A 19,537-nucleotide genomic window follows, 5' to 3' on the forward strand; every position below is an offset into this window, starting at 1 on the left:
TGTGTCATTTTCAATCTGTGCCCCTCCAGAAGCAGCCAGTGTTTTGTTTTATTTCTCTATTACTTAGTTATGCCTGAGAATCCTACAAGATTTCCTCGCTGTAACTTGTTTTTCACTCAGCATAATGTTTTTACATAGAAAATCATTTCACAAAAGTGCTCTCTTCCCAGCTCTGTGGATGACGCCAACTGAATGAACCCCACCCTCTACAAAACCAATAAGCCAAGCAAGTTTAGACTTGCACAGGTAAATCCGAAAGGACACTGCTGTCAACTGTGTTTCCTGGAAAGGAAATAAGGGACCACAACATAGTCTGTCTCAAAACTTTTGTAGTGACCTTCATATATGTTTAACTATTATAAGAAAATGTCAAGCTTTAAAATTAATAAGAACTTACCCAGTATTTTTCTATAGTAGTTGTTTCACTTTACACTTGTACCAATAAGGCAGCCCGTTGCTTTGCGTCCTCTCCAACATTTGATAATCTTTGTCTTTTTAATATCAGTCTGCCAGTGAGGGGCATCACGTTGTGGTTTTAGCTTGAATTTCCATCAACACTAAAGATTTTGAATATCTTTTATGCACTGACTGCTCATTCATATATCCTCTTTTGCTAATTGTTGGTCAAAGTGTTGGTTCATTTTTTAAGAAACAAAGGTTTTATTTTGAAATAATTTTAGATTTACAGAGATGTTGAAAAAATAGTACAGATAGTTTCTATAGACCCTTAATCTAGTTTTTCCCATTGATGATTTTTCTGTTCTGTGGTATGTTTGTCAGCATTAAGAAATACTGACAAATTGCTGTTAACTAGGTTCTGATCTTTATTAGATTTCACCGGTGTTTCGGGGATGTACACAGATTCACATTCCATTCATTGTCTGCGATTTCAGGTACTGTCATCTGTGACAGTGTTTTAGCCTTTCCTTTTGTCTTGGGACTTAGATGGTCTTGAGAATCCTAGGTTAACCTGCTGGTTATTTCTTTCATGATTAGATTAGCATTGTGGGTATTTAAAAATAATATCACAGAGGTCAGGAGTCCTTCTCATTAAACCAAATGGGGTGGTATATAATATTCAGATGACATTTTACCACTTGGCTAAAGTAGGGTTTCCAGATTCTCTCACGGACACACTGAGTTTTATGTATGCATATATTCCCATGTATCTACACACAGACATAGCTATAATTTTTTAAATCTATTAATTTGAGTGTATAAGCTAATCTATATTATAAACTTCAGTTCAGTTAGTGTCTCTGATTCCAATTATGTGTTAATCTAGACTTTCTTGCTTATCTGTTACTCTTCTCTCCAACAGTGTGAATTGGGCTCCCAATGTCTATATCCATTCTATACTTAACATCAGTGTACATGTAAAGGGGTTTCAAATGTTTAACCTGAATCCCATGAGAAATAAAGTTACCAATCAGAATACAGTGTTTATGTATAGATGTACAGTTTATCTTCTCTTTAACTATACATGTATAGTTTTTTGGTCAAAATACTGTTTTCCAAAGTTACTGAAGTTCCTTTTTCCCATTTATAAAATGGGCAGTTTACTTTTCATTATTTATTTGTATTCAAGATGCAAATATTTTATATGTTTATATATGTGTATATATATACATGTATATATATGTATATACATAAGTGTGTGTGTGTGTTTTGCAGTTCTCTCCCAGACTATGGCTTACATCCATTTTTCTATAACATTATGAGTTTTTCAACCAATAAGGATAATATATATTTCTATTTATTTAGATTTTCTTTAATTTCTGTCAGCAATGTTTTGCAATCTGGACGTCTTTTACACATTTTGATAGATTTATCAGGTAGCTTATGGTCTTTTTTCTGCTATTGAAATGTCATTGATTTTTTAAAATTTAATTTTCTAATGGATGGTTGATAGTATATATAAGTGCCAATCACCTTTTACATTGAACTTAGACCCAACGTCCTTGATAAATTCACCTATTTACCTAATTTTATTTGGGTTCTTCAAGATATTTGTTTGGTTCAGATTTCTTTGTATCCTCCACATGCAGTTTTATTGGTAAATAAGCACAGTTTTATGTATACTTTCCTAAATTTTATGCCTTCTATTTCTTTTCCTTGTCTGTTTTAATGGCCAAGGCCTCCCACACAATGTTGAATCAAAACAATAACAGCATTATCACAAACGGGTGTAAAGATACCATTGAATTAAGATGATTTTATGAATTTTCTCTTATATATTGTTAGTTCGTTGAATTACATTGGTTGGTTTTTAAATATTAAACCAACCTTGCATTCCTGGCATAAATTATTGTTGGTCATGATATATTATCCTATTTATATGTTACAGATTTGATTTGCTGCTATTTTATTTAGGATTTTTGCATCTTTGTTCTTGAAGCACATTGGCCTTTTATTTTCTTTTCCCATTATGTTCTGGTAGGACATATATTATCAAGTTTATATTAACCTTAGAAAATGAGTTGGAGTATTTTCTTTTCCACTCTATTTTGTGGAAGAGTTTGTATAAGACTGGCGTTATTTCTTCTTTACAGACTTGATAGAATTTATCAGTGAGGCCATGTAAGGAACTTACTTTATGGGAAGGTTTCTGACTCCAACTTTTATGTCTTTATTAGAGGCAAGACTACTTAGAATTATGTAAGGCTAAAGTGTTCTGTTTCTTCTTGAGTAGGCTTTGGTAGTTTGTTTCTGTTCAGGAATGTGTCTATCTCATCTATGTTGTGGAATTTACTGGCATAAAAATGTTCATAATATCCCCCTTGATATCTGTTTGAGATCTTTAAGACTTACAGGAATGTTCCCTCTTTCACTCTTGATATTGATAAGGTGTACCGATCTTTTTCTTAATCGGTCTTGTTAGATATGTATCAACTTTATTTTTATCAGAGAACTATCTTGTATTTAGTGGCATCTTCTATTGTTTGTCTGCTTTTCATTTTATTGATTTTTGTTCCTTATAATGTTCATCTAGTTACTTTGAATTTACCTCACTTATTTTGATATCTTTTTAAGATAAAAGCTTTAGATTTTTCTTGTTTTTTCATGATAAGCATTTAAGGAAATGAACTTCCCTATTAGCAGCACTTTAGCTGTATCCAAAAATTACCCATCATGTTTTTATCATGCTGCAAATCAAAATATTGTAAAGTTTCCCTTGAGAACTTTTATTTTATTCATTGACTATTTAGAAATACATTACTTTACTTTCTTTTTGTTATTTTAAATTTAAAACTCTTATTGTCAGAGAATGTACTCTAACTTTCCAATAGGAAACGTTTTGAGATGGCACAGTTTATCTCAAATGTCGTATGTGTGTTTGAAAAGAATGTACATTAGCACATATTGAGTGTAGTGTTTTATTAGTACATATTGTGTCACTTTAGTCAATTGTATTGTTTGAATATTTTATATTTGTAATTGTTCTCTCAATTGGTGAGGGAGGAATATTAAGATATAAAAATACAAATATGATTGTGGGTTTGTTAACACTTTCCTTTGGGCTTTTGAAAGGCTTTGCTTCATGTATTCTGAAGCTTTTATTAGATGTGCATACAATTAGGATTGCTTTGTCTTCTTGCTGAATTGATCTTCTCATCTTCTGAAATACTCCTCTTTTCCCATTTTTGCACCTTATTATGAGGTCTACTTTGTCTTTTCATGTTTGTTTGTTATTGTTTTTTGTTTTGGGGTTCTTCTTGAGACAGTCTCATTCAGTCACTGTGAAGACAGGTACCATGGCATCATAACTCATAGCAACCTCAAACTCTTGGGCTCAAATGATCTTCTCTCAGCCTTCCAAGTAGCTAAGAATACAGAAGCCCACCACAATGCTTGGCTAGTTTTTGTATTTTCAGTAGAGACAGGTTCACTTTTGCTCGGGCTGGTGTCAAACTCCTGAGTTCAAGCTATCCATCCACCTCAGCCTCTCAGAGTGCTGGGATTATAGGCATGAGTCACCACACCTGTCCTGCTTTGTCTTATTTTAATATAGCTATTCTACTGTTCTTGGAATTATCATTAGCATTATTTACCATCCTCTTAATTCTAATCTTTCTCTATTGTCATATTTAAAGTAAACCTAGGGTGAACCTCATAGGGTTGAGTGTTCTTTAAAAAAAAAAATTTATTCTGTCTTTCAAGTGTTTCTATCATTTGCATTTAATTATAATTTTGCTTAGTGCACCTTTGGTAATTTGTTGTGTGTTTCCTCTTTTTTTTGTTTCTTTGATTTTCCTTTCCTATTTTTGTTTGGATTAATCACATGCAGGCTGTCCCTGAGTTACAAACATCTGACTTATATACAATGTGCACTTACAAATGGAGGCTAATACAGTAAGTCCCAGAGGTACAAACACACAACTGACATACAACTCACACTTATGAACAGAAGTTATTACAGGCAATAGCTAAATGTACCTGTTCCAACTTACGTACAGATTTAACTTAAGAAGAAACCTATGGAAACTATTTTGTTCATAACCTGAGGACTGCCTATATTTTTTGGTATTTTTATCTCTTCTATTAACATTTATCTATAAGTATTTATATTAACAGTTTATAACTATTGAAGAATTAATCTCAGTAAGTGACAAGGTTAGAATTTAAGCTCATAACTACGTGATTACAAGGCCTCTTTCCACATACCATCTCCCCTTCAGGAAGACTCATAACTCTAAAGGAAAGGCAGAGAAAATGTTTGGTAGGTGGAGCATGGAGAGGGGAAGGAAATAAAGAATGAGAAATAAGTGAAAAGAAAAAAGAGCAGAGTAATAGGAAAAGGAGCATTATCCTAATTATGAGCATGAAAAGTTTGGTTTCAGATTAAGTTAGTTTCAACATTATATAAGATTTTTGTTTCCTTACATTAAAAACAAACAAAAAAATGGAAATGATATTGCCCTTGCAATTCTCCAAACTCTAAGTCTATGGTCCTTTGGTGATTTGTCCATTTAACAAACATTTACTGAGTGTGTTGTCTATGCCAGCATTCCTCTATGTGTTTGTCATGCCATGAATTTAATTATTATTATTATTTTTGTCATGCCACAATTACTTAGGTAGGATTTTTGTCTTAAAAAAGGGAGATAAATAGAAATACCTCCCTACCTCAAGGCAGAGTAATTAGATCAGTGATATCACAGAAAATTCAAAAGTTTTACAGCCTTTAGTAGGGGCACAGTGGAACAAAATAGGATATTTGTTATGAAATACCTATATGATTGTTGTTCTGACCATAATTTCAGTTAAACTGGTCAGTGTAGTATAATTTAACCTGTAAAAGACTGTAGGCTATTCTCTGTAGAGCAAAGGACCCAGAATAAATTGTTATTTTTCTTTCCCAGGTAAAATTTTAATCAAATCAAATATGTGGGTTTAATCAAAAAGGGGGGAAAATTCCAAAATATTCCATAGGAAACAAAGAGAATTAGTTGCATCCACTCTGCACTAAAGATATGTGGTTGACTGTGTAATAACAATGAATATTTATTCATTATTTGTTATATACCAGCTACTGTTCTAAGCTATCTTTTCATATGTTGGCTCATTTTACCTTATCTGGTTCCAGAGTTTCAGTTTTAATCACCACTCCCCACTTCTTGCCCAGGCATCTTGTCTCTTGACTGCTTATGTGTTAGTCAAGTATTCTTGAATCTCAGTCTAACACCAGATAATAGGGCTAGGTTGTTGTCTCCTAAAATTTACCTCCTCGAATCACTATTCAGATCCATGATTGCAACAAATGTTCCGCTTCCTAGGCTCCTGCCAAAGTTTGGGCTGGGGATGTCATCCTAGTTTATTATTATCCAGACAAGACTATCTAGGATTCCATTAATTATGTTGTCATAAATACATCCCATTACTATTGTCCCACACCTTAGCTGCTCAACAAATTCTAGTTAACTAATGGATCCACTACATGCATTGTCAACCACTTAAACAGATACAAAAATCTATCAGATTAGTTAGTTCACTAGTTAGTTTACCTAGTTAGTTCATCTAGATTAGTTAGTTCACTAGTTAGTTCACCTAGTTAGTTCACTCTTCATGAACTAAAAATTCAAATTTACTGGTTTTTTTTTCTAGCAACATTTCAATGAAGCCATTTGTTGTTTAAAATTAATTCTGATTTAATATGGGAATATTTACTTCTTTCTCCAAGTATTTTCTGAAGAGTAAACATGACCTAAATAGGAATATGAATTCATTTGTCATGAATTGGAGTGTTTGCACTGGGGTCCTTTGGGACATCAGTATAATTGTTCCATTCATAAGGAGCATTTGATTAAAATTGTCTTTTTTCCCCAATTTCTTCTGATCAAAAATGGAAATCTCTCAGTATAGAGAAATTCTATTAATTTTATTCAGAACCTGTTTTAAATGTGGCTCTTACTTGGCAAACACCTAAATTATTTTATCATTATGTAGAGACCAAATTTCAAAAATTATCTGGAATAAAATGCCACATTTATAATATACACTCCCTTCTATTAACTTAAAATTTTTCCTCCTTATAACATATTTCCATTTTTACCAAGGGGTGGGAGATCTATGTACCATTTTCTCTATCTTCTGAATTACACTAATTTTCATACTTGTGCTACATGCAGCAGTGGTGTTTTAATGCCACACTGTGCACTCATGTAACTCTACAGTGTCCCTTTAAATCTTTATTTATGCTCTAGCAGATCTGTACAGTGTCATTAGAATGACCCACTTTCATAACAGAAATGAGGCTGGTTGAAAATGGTAGCCCAGGGAAATTCCAACATGTGCTTGCTAGGCTGTGCTCAGCTTTTCTTTTTCATGTTCAGTAGCAGGTGTAACAGAAGGTTTTACATACAAATTACAGTTTGTTCTTGTGTTGGTTTCTAGCATGTTAACCTGAACTGTAATAAATGTCCATAGTTCTCCCCAACCACCACTGCTCACCCTAACCACTTTGTCTGAGTAATAAGCTATATTCAATTGACAATGACTATTTATTAACTATTCATAGTCATCAGTTTCAGAATCCCTTCGACATTTACTTAATATAATCTTCTTCACAGTATAACTTTTCTTTACGAAAATACTGTGAATGGTGTGCTAAAGTATTAATATGTCAGAAAATTCTAACATTGGATATTTGTAGTAGTTTGTTTATGAATCAAACTTTTCTAGTTTTCACATATAATACATGGCTCTTTAACTTTGGGAAAGGGTCGACAAAATTTCCTTAAGAAATGGGATATGTGTTCTACTGAAATTTCTATTGCAATTCTTAAAGGAGTAATAATAACCCATCTTGTCCAAAGATCTGGCAGTACTTCCTTTACTGAGGCAACCATATGAAAATTATTTTTCTCTCTTTGGTTTCCAACTGATGTCAGATACAGTGGACTCCTAAAGAAAAGACTAAGATAGTCCATTTGAATAATTCTGTTTGGAGGTCCTATCTTACAAAGCTCATATGAACAATAATTTTCCTTTAGTTTTAAACTTTTGATAATCATGAATGATTTAGATGTTTAAAAAAACATTAGAGATCATAAAGCAGATCAACAGCAGATTCAGAAACTGAGATCCACATAGAAAATCCAACTTTCTCTAAATTGCACATTTGCTTGGCAAAAGAGTGAGGACTGGGATCCAGGTCTTCCGAGTCCTAGACCACAAACCAAACTGCAGCTTAAATGAACTAACTTTTAACTTTTATCCACTTTTTGTTTTATGTTCTTTATCCTTCCATTAAAATTTTATCAGCGACTGGTCAGTACATATTTAATGAACATTATTCTCATTTTAATATGTACAATACTAATAGACTAGTATTTTTTCTCATTGATAAACCTGTATATCAAACTATTTTTTATAGAATAGTCCTATTTAAATGAAATCTTGAAAGAAATTTTTCAACTGACAGGGAATGAAAGAAAAGGAGGAAAACAATTTTGTTTTGGAAGAAATGGCCAAAAGGCCACTTACCTGCCCATTCCTTTTGGCTCCAGAATGTTGCAGAATCTGTGAGTGTCTAACAGGGAATCCCTTTGGGTTTCCAGAAGAAACCCAGGCAGCTGCTATTTCCACTCAGTGTATATACTCGTCAATTTTATTTTCTGAAAGAGGGACTTTTATGTTCTAAAAGCACAGAAGTGTCTGAAAATTTAACTACTCTAAATTACTTAAGCAAGTATACATACCCTACATGATTTAAATAATATGAACTTCCAAGAGTTACATTTCTTTGATTTGACTTTTCAACACATTGTATCATCACTAACAATTCTGGGGAGAAAGAAGAGCCAATAATGAATGCATGGTTCCTAATCCAACTATATTTTCATAAGATGCATCAAACCATACATAATCTGTAAACTACAAAATTTAAACTTTGTAACCTTTTCTAGTCATAGTAAACTCCTTGGAGTCCAGGGAGTACATTAACATACTTTTTCCGCTATGTCTCTTTCTTTATGTTTTTATGTATGTTGAGCTATTTATCTAAACTTTTAAATAAATTAGAGTTCACTTTTCCTGTCCTCGATTCACTATTTTATTTCCTATTCATCCTTCCAGACTAAGTATTACTCCCTGTGCACGACCTGTTTCTAGATACCTCCTCTAATCCAGACAGGACTATGCGCATCTTCTGTGGATTCCAGTGCCATCTTTCTACCTCTTTTATGACACTTACTTTGCTGTGCTGTCTTTCGCACTAGTTCCAAGATTCTTAAAAGTTGCTGAAGCAATAGACATTAGTATTGACCATTCATGGGCCCTAACATTAGAACTGACCATCTTTGAACTGGCAATCTTCAACATTTCAAGAACATAGGCACATAACTTTCCGAAGACATACTTTGAATAGATGAATAATTTCCTTGGATAAGGAAAAGTCATTAGTTAATGGGCCTTCATTGCACAGAGTACTACTCTTTAATGCAACTTTGAAACTAGTAAAACAAAATGGAAGTGTTGTTCAAGTTATTCCAAAGGATGCTATGGCTGGTGATTGCAGGCACACTCAGGCAGGCCTTGTGCCTTTTTTTTTTTTTAATAATCACTGAATTCGGGCTTTTTGGATTACTAAGAAGCTTCTTTAATGGTACACTTTGGCAAAGAATAAAGAATTCTTTGACAAAACTTTCCTTGCTGAAGAAGTGGGAGGAGTGAAAGAGTATTTAGGGAGAGCTGTGGCTTTGGGTTTGTAATTTTGAAGCCAGTTTTTATAAGCAATGAGTCTTGTGCTTTTACTCTAATATTAACTCAGTGGGAAAACATTTTCTTTCTTGTGAAAATTCACTGCACTCCCAAGTTTTAAAAAAACTTTAGAACCAAGAGTCAAATGTGAATGCTCACCCTAACTCCATGACCTTATTAGCTGAACCTCGTCACAGTACTGAACCTCTTTGGCCTCAATATTTTTCATATTTAAAGTAGGACTAAAACCAATTCTTATTTCATAATAAAATGATGTATGTGAGTGTACCTTACAATGCTATTATGAAAACTAATGATTTATCACTTAATTTAACTGAGAGGTTAGAAATAGGTTACAAATTGATAGTTTTCTAAAATTCAAATTTTGTGTGAATAAACATTAATTATTCAAATGATATTTCCTGTATATGCCACCATATCAACATGCATATAGTAGCATAACTGGGCTTTATTTTTAAGTGTAAGTGGTTTTCTCAAGGTTGCTAAAGCTTTTTTCTGCTCTGGTAAGACTGTGGGTCAAAAGGATTATTTCTCATATGACCACTTTTCTTATTTGAATACTGACAAGTTTGTAGGACTCAGCATTTTAAATGGATTTGAATATTGACTGGAAACCAACAGCAGTAATTGTATCCTATTTGATATTGGGAAAAGCTGAAAGCTGTGGGCATTCTGCAAAGATTTAGGCAGTAGTGGTTACAATTTAGAGTCTTTTCTAAAGATCTCTTCTAAAGAGTGCATGCCACATTGCCAAGACAATTTTCCTTATGTTGATACTTTCTGTTTTTTAGTTCTATGTTTAAAGCAATAAGATAGATTACCCAGAGGATATTTGTCTTCTGTTGATTAATATTTTCATGTAATCCTAAGGCCATTATCACTAACCCTCCATGCAGATGCCCTTCATCTTCTGTTACTAACACGAGGTGTGAAGTCACTATTCTTTTGATCTAGAATAATGCTCACAGGAACAGATTCTGCTGATGACAATAGGAGGAATATTTAACAACATCCAGGGAAAAATTTCTTTGGAGCAAGGTATAAGAAAAATGGGTTCTTATGGGTTTAAAATGTATTTTCTCTTTGGTTTTAACATGTCCAAATTCCAAAACAGTGACTGGGCAAAATAGTCCTTGGTAAGGTTTGATGCACAGCTCAAACAATAGGCATACTTCTTTTATCCTTGTTATGACCAGGGAGCAAATCCACACAAGTACACAGCCTCTGAATCTTTATAAGTCCTTTCATTTCAAAGAAAATTGACAAACCACCCTCGCAAGGCTTTAAAACTAAATGCAATTGCAACTAAATGTAATTTTCCCTTTATGATAATATATTTTCTCCAATTTTAATATCAGGTGTACCCAGATTAAGCAGAATGATTTTGAAGTATTTCTTCTTTTTCCATTGCTATAAGATTTGGCATGATCTGTTTTTTGAAATTATCTTTTATTTTTATTTATAAATATTAGTTGTCTACTTTTTGAGACTTTAATTGATGACTCTATGCTGAACCTGAGTCAAAGCATTCTGTTGTACTCATACTCTTTATTTGATGATGTGAATGTTTCTTTCTTTGCATTACTATTATTATTGTTGCTTAATACTTCGTTGCAGCAATCGTCTGATTTCTTTTCTGAATGTATTTATCTTCATTCATTCTTTTTTTTTTTAATCTTTGTTCATTCTTTATGAGGTTTTTGTTTCTAATCCTTATCTTAAACATTGGTATTGTTGGTAAATTTTAAGACTTTAATTCTGTGAAGGCAAAAAGTGGAAACCTAATAATCACATGTATATGTAAAAGTAAAAAAAAAAAACTACATAAAACTAAATCATGCTCTGAAAATAGGAGCCCCATTTTATCTGTCCTCTTTTGTAAGATTAGATATCTGGAAAAGTATTATGATAATAATAAGTATGATAAAGATATACTAGCTCTGTTCTTACCTATGTTTAATAAGAAAGAATACTGTCACTTTTGTACTCTTTTTCCAGATGGAAAATCTGCATCTTAAGTTTTATTTATGATAATATATAACTTATTACATATTTATATATATACACATTTTTTTTGAGACAAAGCCTCAAGCTGTGGCCCTGGGTAGTAGAGTGCTATGGCATCACAGCTCACAGCAACCTCCAACTCCTTAAGCGATTCTCTTGCCTCAGCTTCCCAAGTAGCAGGGACTACAGGCACCCACCACAATGCCCAGACAATTTTTGGTTGTAATTGTCATTGTTGTTTGGCAGGGCCCGGCTGGATTTGAACCCACCAGCTCTGGTGTATGTGGCTGGCACCTTAGCCACTTGAGCTACAGGCACTGAGTCAACTTATTTTATATTTTAAGGTTACTATTGGGAATACCAGTGGGTGGTAACAAAACGAACAGTAAGCTGCCATTCACTTACCTAAGCTTAAGAATGTTAGCGAATTGATTACATAAACATACCATTTAACAATTCATTCTCTATCATTCTGATTATATTTGGAGCCTGTAACTCCCACTGGTAGTCTAGATAGGAAGAGTGTTCATGAAAAGCTCATACATTCACTTACATATATGCACAACTCTTTGAGGTATTTGAGCTACTTCTAGAAACTTCCAAAATCTCTTTCAACCTGAAATATTTGGGTCTGATAAGTTCAATTTAACAGATATTTCTTGAATACCTAATATATGTCATTATTATTAGTTATAAGTATTTTATATCTCTGATTAATTGACTCTATTATTTTATATCTCTGATTAATTGACTCTATTATTAAATGTTCTTCTTCATCTCTGGTATCAGTTTTTTGTCTTATATTCTACTTTGTCTAATATCAATATAGCTACTCTGGCTCTCTTAAGGTTATTATTTGCACTAATTTTTAAAGAAAAATCAGAGGATTTTCAGAAAAAAATGATGCCCCGCAACATCTTATATACCAATATATGCATAATGGGAGTACAAAACAATAAGAGAAAAGAAAAGGGACAAAATACTTTGAAAAAATAATGGCATACAACTTTCAAAAGCTGTTGAAAAACATTCCTTTATACATTTAAGGAGCTCAACAAATTCCAAGAAGGATAAGCACAAAGTGATCCATACCTACGCATTTAAATTTGAACACCCAAATCCAAAGGCAAAGATAAAATCTTGAAAACAGAAAGAGAAAAACAACTTATCAATGAAATGGTAACTATGTCAGATTAAGTTCTGACTTGTGATCAGAAACAATTGTCACTATAGGCATGGTTATTATATTTAAAATACTGAAAGAAAATAACGATTAGTCAAATAATCTAGAAAATATTCTTTCAAATTGAAATAGTTTCACTGCCGTGAAAATCCTTTATGCTGTATTTATGGATTTCTTCCTCTCCCAACCCCCAAAACTACTAATCTTTTTAGTGTTTTACTTTTTCCAGAATGTCATGCAGTAGGAATATACAGCACACAGCCTTTTCAGATTGGGTTCTTTCTCTTAGTAATCTGCATTTAAGTTTCTCCCAAGTCTTTTTTGCAGCTTGATAGCTCATTTCTTTTCAATATTGAATAATACGTTATTGTCCAGATGTACTAAAGTTTATCCATTCAACAACTGAAGGATAACTTGTTTGCTTCCAAGTTTTAACAATTATAAATAACAATTTATAAACAAAATAACAATTATAAATAAAACTACTCTGAGGATCAATGTGTGAATATAAGTGTTCAGTGCTCTTCAGGTACCATCCAGTATAACACAACTGCTGCATCCTATGGTAACAGTACGTTTAGTTGTGTAAGACACAACCAAACTGTTTTCCACAGTAGCTGTAACATTTTGCATTCCTACCAGCAATAAAGGTGACTTTCTGTTGCTGCATACGCTCACTGGCCTTTGAGACTGTCAGTGTTTTGGATTTGCCATTCTTGCAAGTATGTAGTGGTATCTTGTTTTAATTTACAGTTTCCTAATGGCAAATGTTGAAAGTCTTTGCAAATACTTACTTATAATCTACATATCTTCTTTGGTGAGATGTCTGTTCAAGTCTTTTGCACATTTTTAAATTGAGTTGCTTTATTTTCATTGTTGAATCTTGAAAGATCTTTCTCTCTTTTCTTTTATTTTTTTTTTTTGTTGGGGATTCATTGATTGCATGTGTTAGGTAAAGTCCCTCTCATAATTGTGACCCACCCCCCAAAAGTGACCCTGCACCTCCCTCCCTCCTTCCCTCTCTCTGCTATCCTCTTCTCCAGCCCCTTCCCTCCTTTCCTCTCTCTGCTCTCCCCTTCCCCCACTTCCCACCATGTACTAGGTCATCAGCTGTCCTCATATGAGAATTGAGTACATAGGATTCTTGCTTCTCCTTTCTTGTGATGCTTTACTAAGAATAATGTGTTCTATTTCCATCTGGGTTAATATAAAGGATATAAAGTCTCCATCTCTTTTAATGGCTGAATAGTATTCCATGGTATACATATACCACAGCTTGTTAATCCATTCCCGGGTTGGTGGGCACTTAGGCTGTTTCCATATTTTGGCAATTGTAAATTGAGCTGCAATAAAAAGTCTAGTGCAATTGTCTTTATGGTAAAGGATTTTTTTTCCTTCTGGGTATATGCCTAGTAAGGTGATTTCAGGGTCAAATGGGAAGTCTAGCTTGAGTTCTTTAAGGGTTCGCCATACTTCCTTCCAAAAAGGTTGTATTAGTTTGCAGTACCACCAGCAGTGTAAAAGTGTTCCCTTCTCTCCACATCCAGCCCATATCTGCAGTTTTGAGATTTGTGATGTGAGCCATTCTCACTGGGGTAGATACCTCAGGTGGCTTTGTTTTGCATTTCTCTAATAATTAAGGATGATGAGCATTTTTTCATATGTTTGTTAGCCATTCATCTGCCTTATATTTTGGATAATAATCCTTTATCTGATATGTTTTTTGCAAATATTTCTCTCAGACTGGCTTGTCTTCTCATGCTCTTGACATTGTCTTTCACAGAAGTTTTTAATTGTTAAAAAGTCCAGCTGAGCCGAGACTAGAGTCACATCTTGACACAACCCTTGTCCTGGTGTGCTGTACTAGAGTCCTCGAAGAGAATCTGCTGGTCTTGATTCACTAGCAGGGGAAATCAGTGCCCCTGTTAGTGCCCAGATCAGTAACATTCCTTTTTTATTAAAAAAAAAAAAATTCAGCTTAGACCTTTTTTCTCATACATCATGTCTTTTTTGTTGTATCTACAGAGCCATTGTCATACCTGAGAGCATCAATATTTTTTCCTATTATCTTCAGGTAGCTTTATAGTTTTGAGCTTCACATTGAGGTCTATAATCTATTTCGAGTTAATTTTTGTGAAAGATATAAGGTATCTGCCTAGACTTTTTGTTTCTTCTTCTTTTTCTTTTTTTTTTAACATGTGAATATCCAGTTGCTCTCTCAGTATTTTCTTTTTCTTTTCTTTTCTTTCTTTTTTTTTTGTATGAAATATCTTTATTGGTAGGGGGAGGGAGGCTGCAGACAGCATCAAGGAGGAGAGAGAGATAAGGAGAGAGCAGGGAAGAGGAGATAGAGAGTGGAGAAGAGCGAGGGGGAAGAGGAGGAAGGCAGAGAGCAGAGAAGGAAGATAGAAGGTGAGAGAGAGAGAGAGAGAGAGAGCACTCAGTATTTTCTGAAAAGACTGTTTGCTCCATTGTGTTCCCTTTGCATCTTTGTCACAGACCAGTTGACTATTATTTATGTGAGTCTATTTCTGAGCTTTGTATTCTGCTCCATTGATACATGGCTATCCTTTCACCAATATTATGCTTTCTTTATTACTGCAGCTTTATAGTGAGTTTTAAAGTTGAAGAGTGTCAGTATTCTAACTTTGTTCTTTGTCTTGAATTCTGATTTGGCTATTCTGGATATTTTGCCTTTCTGTATAAACTTCATATTCAGCTGGCCAATATACATGAAATAACTTCCTAGGATTGTGATTAAGATTTGTTGAATCTAAAGATCAATTTGAAAACTAAATTCTTGAAAATATTGTGTCTTCCTACTCCTAAATTCCCTAGTAATTTAGTTCTTCTTTGATCTCTTTCATCAGAATTTGATAGTTTAGTTCTAGACGAAGTTGGAATGGAATATTTAATTGGTTTTTTATTGTTGAATCACCTTGAGATAAATTCCACTTGATTATGTTGTACAATTCTTACTACATACCATCAAATTGAGTTTGCTAATACTTTGTTGAGATTTCCTTTTAATTTCAGATTAATATGAGGGTACAAATGTTTTCATTTCTGAGGTAAAGTTCAAGTTGTAGTTGAGCCCTTCACCTAAGAAACATGCTGAACAGCCTCACATTATTACATTAGGTGAGATCCCACCCATCACCCTCCTTCATACCCCTCCTTTCTTCTTCATCTCCCTTCCCCCTTGCTAAACTATACTTATGCTTTTTCTTTAGTGTGGGTGTGCGTTAGGGGTGTAGTTGTTTCTGTATTGGTTTCATATTAGTATTGAATATATTGGATAATTTTTTTTTCATTCTTGAGATACTTTACTAAGAAGAATGTGTTTCAGCTCTATCCAGGTAAACACAAAAGTTGTAAAGTCTCCATCTTTCCTTATGACTAAATAGTACTGCAGTGTATACATATGCCATATTGTTGAGAATTTTTGCATGTGTGTTCATAGAGACATTGATCTGTAGTTTTCCTTTTATTGTAATGTCTTTGTAGTATTAGGATAATGCTGACCCTATCAGCATTTGATAATAATGATGAATGAGTTAGAAAGCATTCTGTCTGCATCTATCTTCTAGAAGAGATTATAGAGAAACTATATAGTTCATTCCTTAGTGTTTGTTAGAATTCACCTGTGAACTCCTTTGGGCCTGGTGATTTTTGTTTTGAAAAGTTGTTAATGATTGATTTAATTTCTTTAATATTGAAGTCCTATTTAGATTACCTGTTTCTTCTTTGAATTGTGACATTTTTTGTCTTTCAAGAAAATAATCCATTTTATGTAGGTTACCAATTTTCTCTGCATAGAGTTATTTAATGTGTTCCCTTACTATCCTTTTAATGCCCATGGAATTTGTACTGATGTTCTCACTTTGAATTCTGAGACCAGAACTTTTTGTTTTCTTTTTTCTTAGATAGCTTAGCTAAGAGCTTATCAATTTTATTGATATTTTTAAAACACCAGCTTTTGGTTTTGTTGATTTACTCTATTGGTTTCCTATTTTCAATTTTACTGATTTCTTCTCTGATTTTTTTTATTCTTTCTTCTGCTTGCTTGCTCTTCTTTTTCTAATTTTCAAAGGTGGCAGCTTACAGTATTGATTTTAGATTTTTCTGCATTTGTAATACATAATGCCATAAATTTCCCTCTTAGCACTGCTTTCACTGAAACTTATACATTTTGACAGGCTGTATTTTCAATTTCACTTAGTTTCAGTTTCTCTTCATATTTCTTCTTTTACCCATCTTCACTTTGTTGTTTAATTTTCAGGCATTTTGGAATTGTTAGCTATCTTCCTATTGTTGATTTATAGTCTAATTCTATTGTGCTTTGAGGTAAGACATTATATGATTTCTATTCTTTAAACTTGTGAAGCTGTGTTTCATGGTTTAGGATGTAGTCTACCTTGGTGAATATTCCATGTCTGTTTGAGAAGAATGTATGATCTCTATTGTTGAATGAAGTACTCTACTATAACAAGTCAATTGATAGCACTATTGAATTTAACTATATCCTTACTGATTTTATGACTTCTAAATTTGTCCACTTCTGAGAGAGGGGTATTCAAATCTTCAATTATAATAGCGGATTAATCTATATCTCCTTGCAATTCTGTCAGTTTTTACCTCATGTATTTTGTCACTCCATTGTTAAGCCCACACACATTAAGGATTACTATGTCTCCTTGGAGTATTGACCACTTTATTATTACATAATGACCCTCTGTATCTCTGTCCCCATCCACTGAGTTGCTGTCTGCTCTATCTAAAATTAACATAGTGATTGTTACTCTGTTTTTGATTAGTGTTTGCATGATAAATCTTTCTCTAACCCTTTACTTTTAATCAATTCATGGCTTTATATTCCGTGTGTTTTCTTATAGACAGCATAGACAGCATATAGTCATGCCTTGTTTTTCAACCAACTCTGAAAAGCTTTGTCTTTCAATTGATGAATTTATATCATTAACATTTAAGATTATTATTGATGTACTTGGATTGATATCTGCCATATCTGTTACTATTTTCTAATATTATTTTCTTCTGTACTTTATCTGCCTTCTTGGTTGTAATTGAGCATTTCATATCATTTTTTCTCTACCTTATTAACATATTTACATGGATATTACACTACTCATTTTACTTTTTGAGCCATTTCTCTAGAGTTTCCCTACAGTTATAACCAATTCAAGTATAATTCCAAATAGCAGAACAGATATTAAAGTAATAGAAGTGAACAGAGACAAAAAGAGGGCATTATATAATCAAGTGGTCAGTATTCTAGGAAGACATAGTCAATCTTAATGTATATGGGCTAAACAATAAAGTGGCAAAATACATGAGGTAAAAACTGATAGAACTTCAAGGAGATATGGATTAATCCCCTATTATAGTTAGAGAACTGAACACCTCTCTGTCAGGAGTGGACATATTTAGAAGACATAAAATAAGTAAGAATATAGTTGAACTCAACAGTATCATCAGTCATCTGGATGTAATGGAGATCACTCACAAGGAGGACAAGGACCTAATAACAAAACATTGCAATTCCTCTCTATAGTCCTGTGAGTCACTGCTATTATTCATTTCACTTATATGTAAATATACATTTATATACATCTATATAAAATTATATACATCATTGCTAGGATTATTTTAAACAAACTGTTACCTATTACATTAAGAGTAAGAAAGATATAAATTTTGATTTTTGCCTTCACTTTTTCTCCAGCATTATTCTTCTTTTTATATAGATTCAGGTTTCTGACCTTTATGATTTTTCTTCTATCTGAAGAATGTAATATTTTTTACAAGGCATGTCTACTGAGGAAAAAAAATCTTCAATTTTTGTTTGTCTGAAAAAGTCTTTATTTCTTTTTCCCTTTTGAAAGATAATTTAATACATTTCAGGCCCCCCCCCCAATGCTTTAAATATTTTATTCTTGTCTTGTTTACATGGTTTCTAGGGGGGGTCTGACATAATTCTTATATTTGCTGCACTGCCCCACCACCCCAGATTCTTTAGATTTTTTTGTTTATCTTCGATTTTCTGTGCTTGACTGTGATATGCTTAGGTGTCAGGTTTGTTTTAGGAAAGTGTTATATGTTTGTTTGCTTGTTTGTTTGTTTTGACCTTTCTGGTGCTTGGTGTTTATTCTCTAAGGTTCCTGGATCTTGGTTTGGTTTTTGACATTAGTTGGGATATAATTCTGCATCATTATTGCTTCCTATCTGTTCCTTTCTGTGTTTTCTTCTCCTTCTGCAATTCTCATTGTGCTTATATGCCTTTGTAAATGTCCCATAGTTCCTGAATCTTCTCTCTCTGTTGCTCTTTGTCTTGTCTTTTTCTCTCTGCTATGGAATTTTGGAAGTTTCTATTATACCTCACACTAACAGATTCTTTTCTTAGCCATGTCCAGTCTCCTCAGGAGCTCATCAAAAGCAATGTTTATTTCTTCACTATGTTTTCTGAGTTTTTTTGAGATAGAGTCTCATTCTGTCACCCTGAGTAGTGTACTGTGGTGTCATAGTTCACAGCAACTTCAAACTCCTGGGTTTGAGCAATCCTTTGCCTCTACCTCCAAGTAACTATAGCTGGGACTACAGGCAGCTGCCAGAATGACCAGCTATTTTATTTTATTTTATTTATGTTTAATAGAGACAGAGTCTTGCTATTGCTCAGGCTGGTCTTGAACTCTAGAGCTCAGGCAATCCATGTGCCTCAGCCTCCCAGAGTGCTGAGATTCCAGGCATGAGCCTCTGTGCATGGCACTTCACTATGTTTTTTATTTTTAGAATTTCATTTGTATTTTTTCATAGAATTCTCATCATTGGTTCTATTATTCATCTGTCCTTGCAAGTTGTCTAGTTTTCCCATTAAATCCCTTAGGAGGCTGCTAATCATAACTTCAATATCCCTGCCACATCTGACTCTGATCAATGCTAGTTCTGATGCTTATTCAGTCTTTTCATTACTGTGTGTGTTTTGCCTTTTAGTATGCCTCATTGTACTTTAGTAAAATTACTTGAGTAATATTTTTGTTTGTTTGAAAGACAAACATGGTAAACTGGGTAAAAGGAATTGCATTAAATGGGTCTTTGGTAATGTAGAAG

The 19,537-nt window shown here is 33.4% G+C and overlaps 1 protein-coding gene and 1 non-coding gene across 5 annotated transcripts in view; both read left to right on the top strand.

Annotated features, from left to right (window-relative positions):
* Positions 1 to 19,537, top strand: part of DLG2 (discs large MAGUK scaffold protein 2) — a 2,018,366-nt gene that overhangs the window by 1,322,198 nt on the left and 676,631 nt on the right. The window lies entirely within an intron of this gene.
* LOC111724635 lies at positions 14,226 to 14,361 on the top strand. Its single transcript, XR_002772899.1, has one exon. It is a non-coding gene; the product is annotated as a small nucleolar RNA SNORA3/SNORA45 family (small nucleolar RNA).

This window comes from Otolemur garnettii, unplaced genomic scaffold, assembly GCF_000181295.1.
Source record: "Otolemur garnettii isolate 467f Iridium unplaced genomic scaffold, OtoGar3 scaffold00001, whole genome shotgun sequence".
Lineage (NCBI taxonomy): Eukaryota > Metazoa > Chordata > Mammalia > Primates > Galagidae > Otolemur > Otolemur garnettii.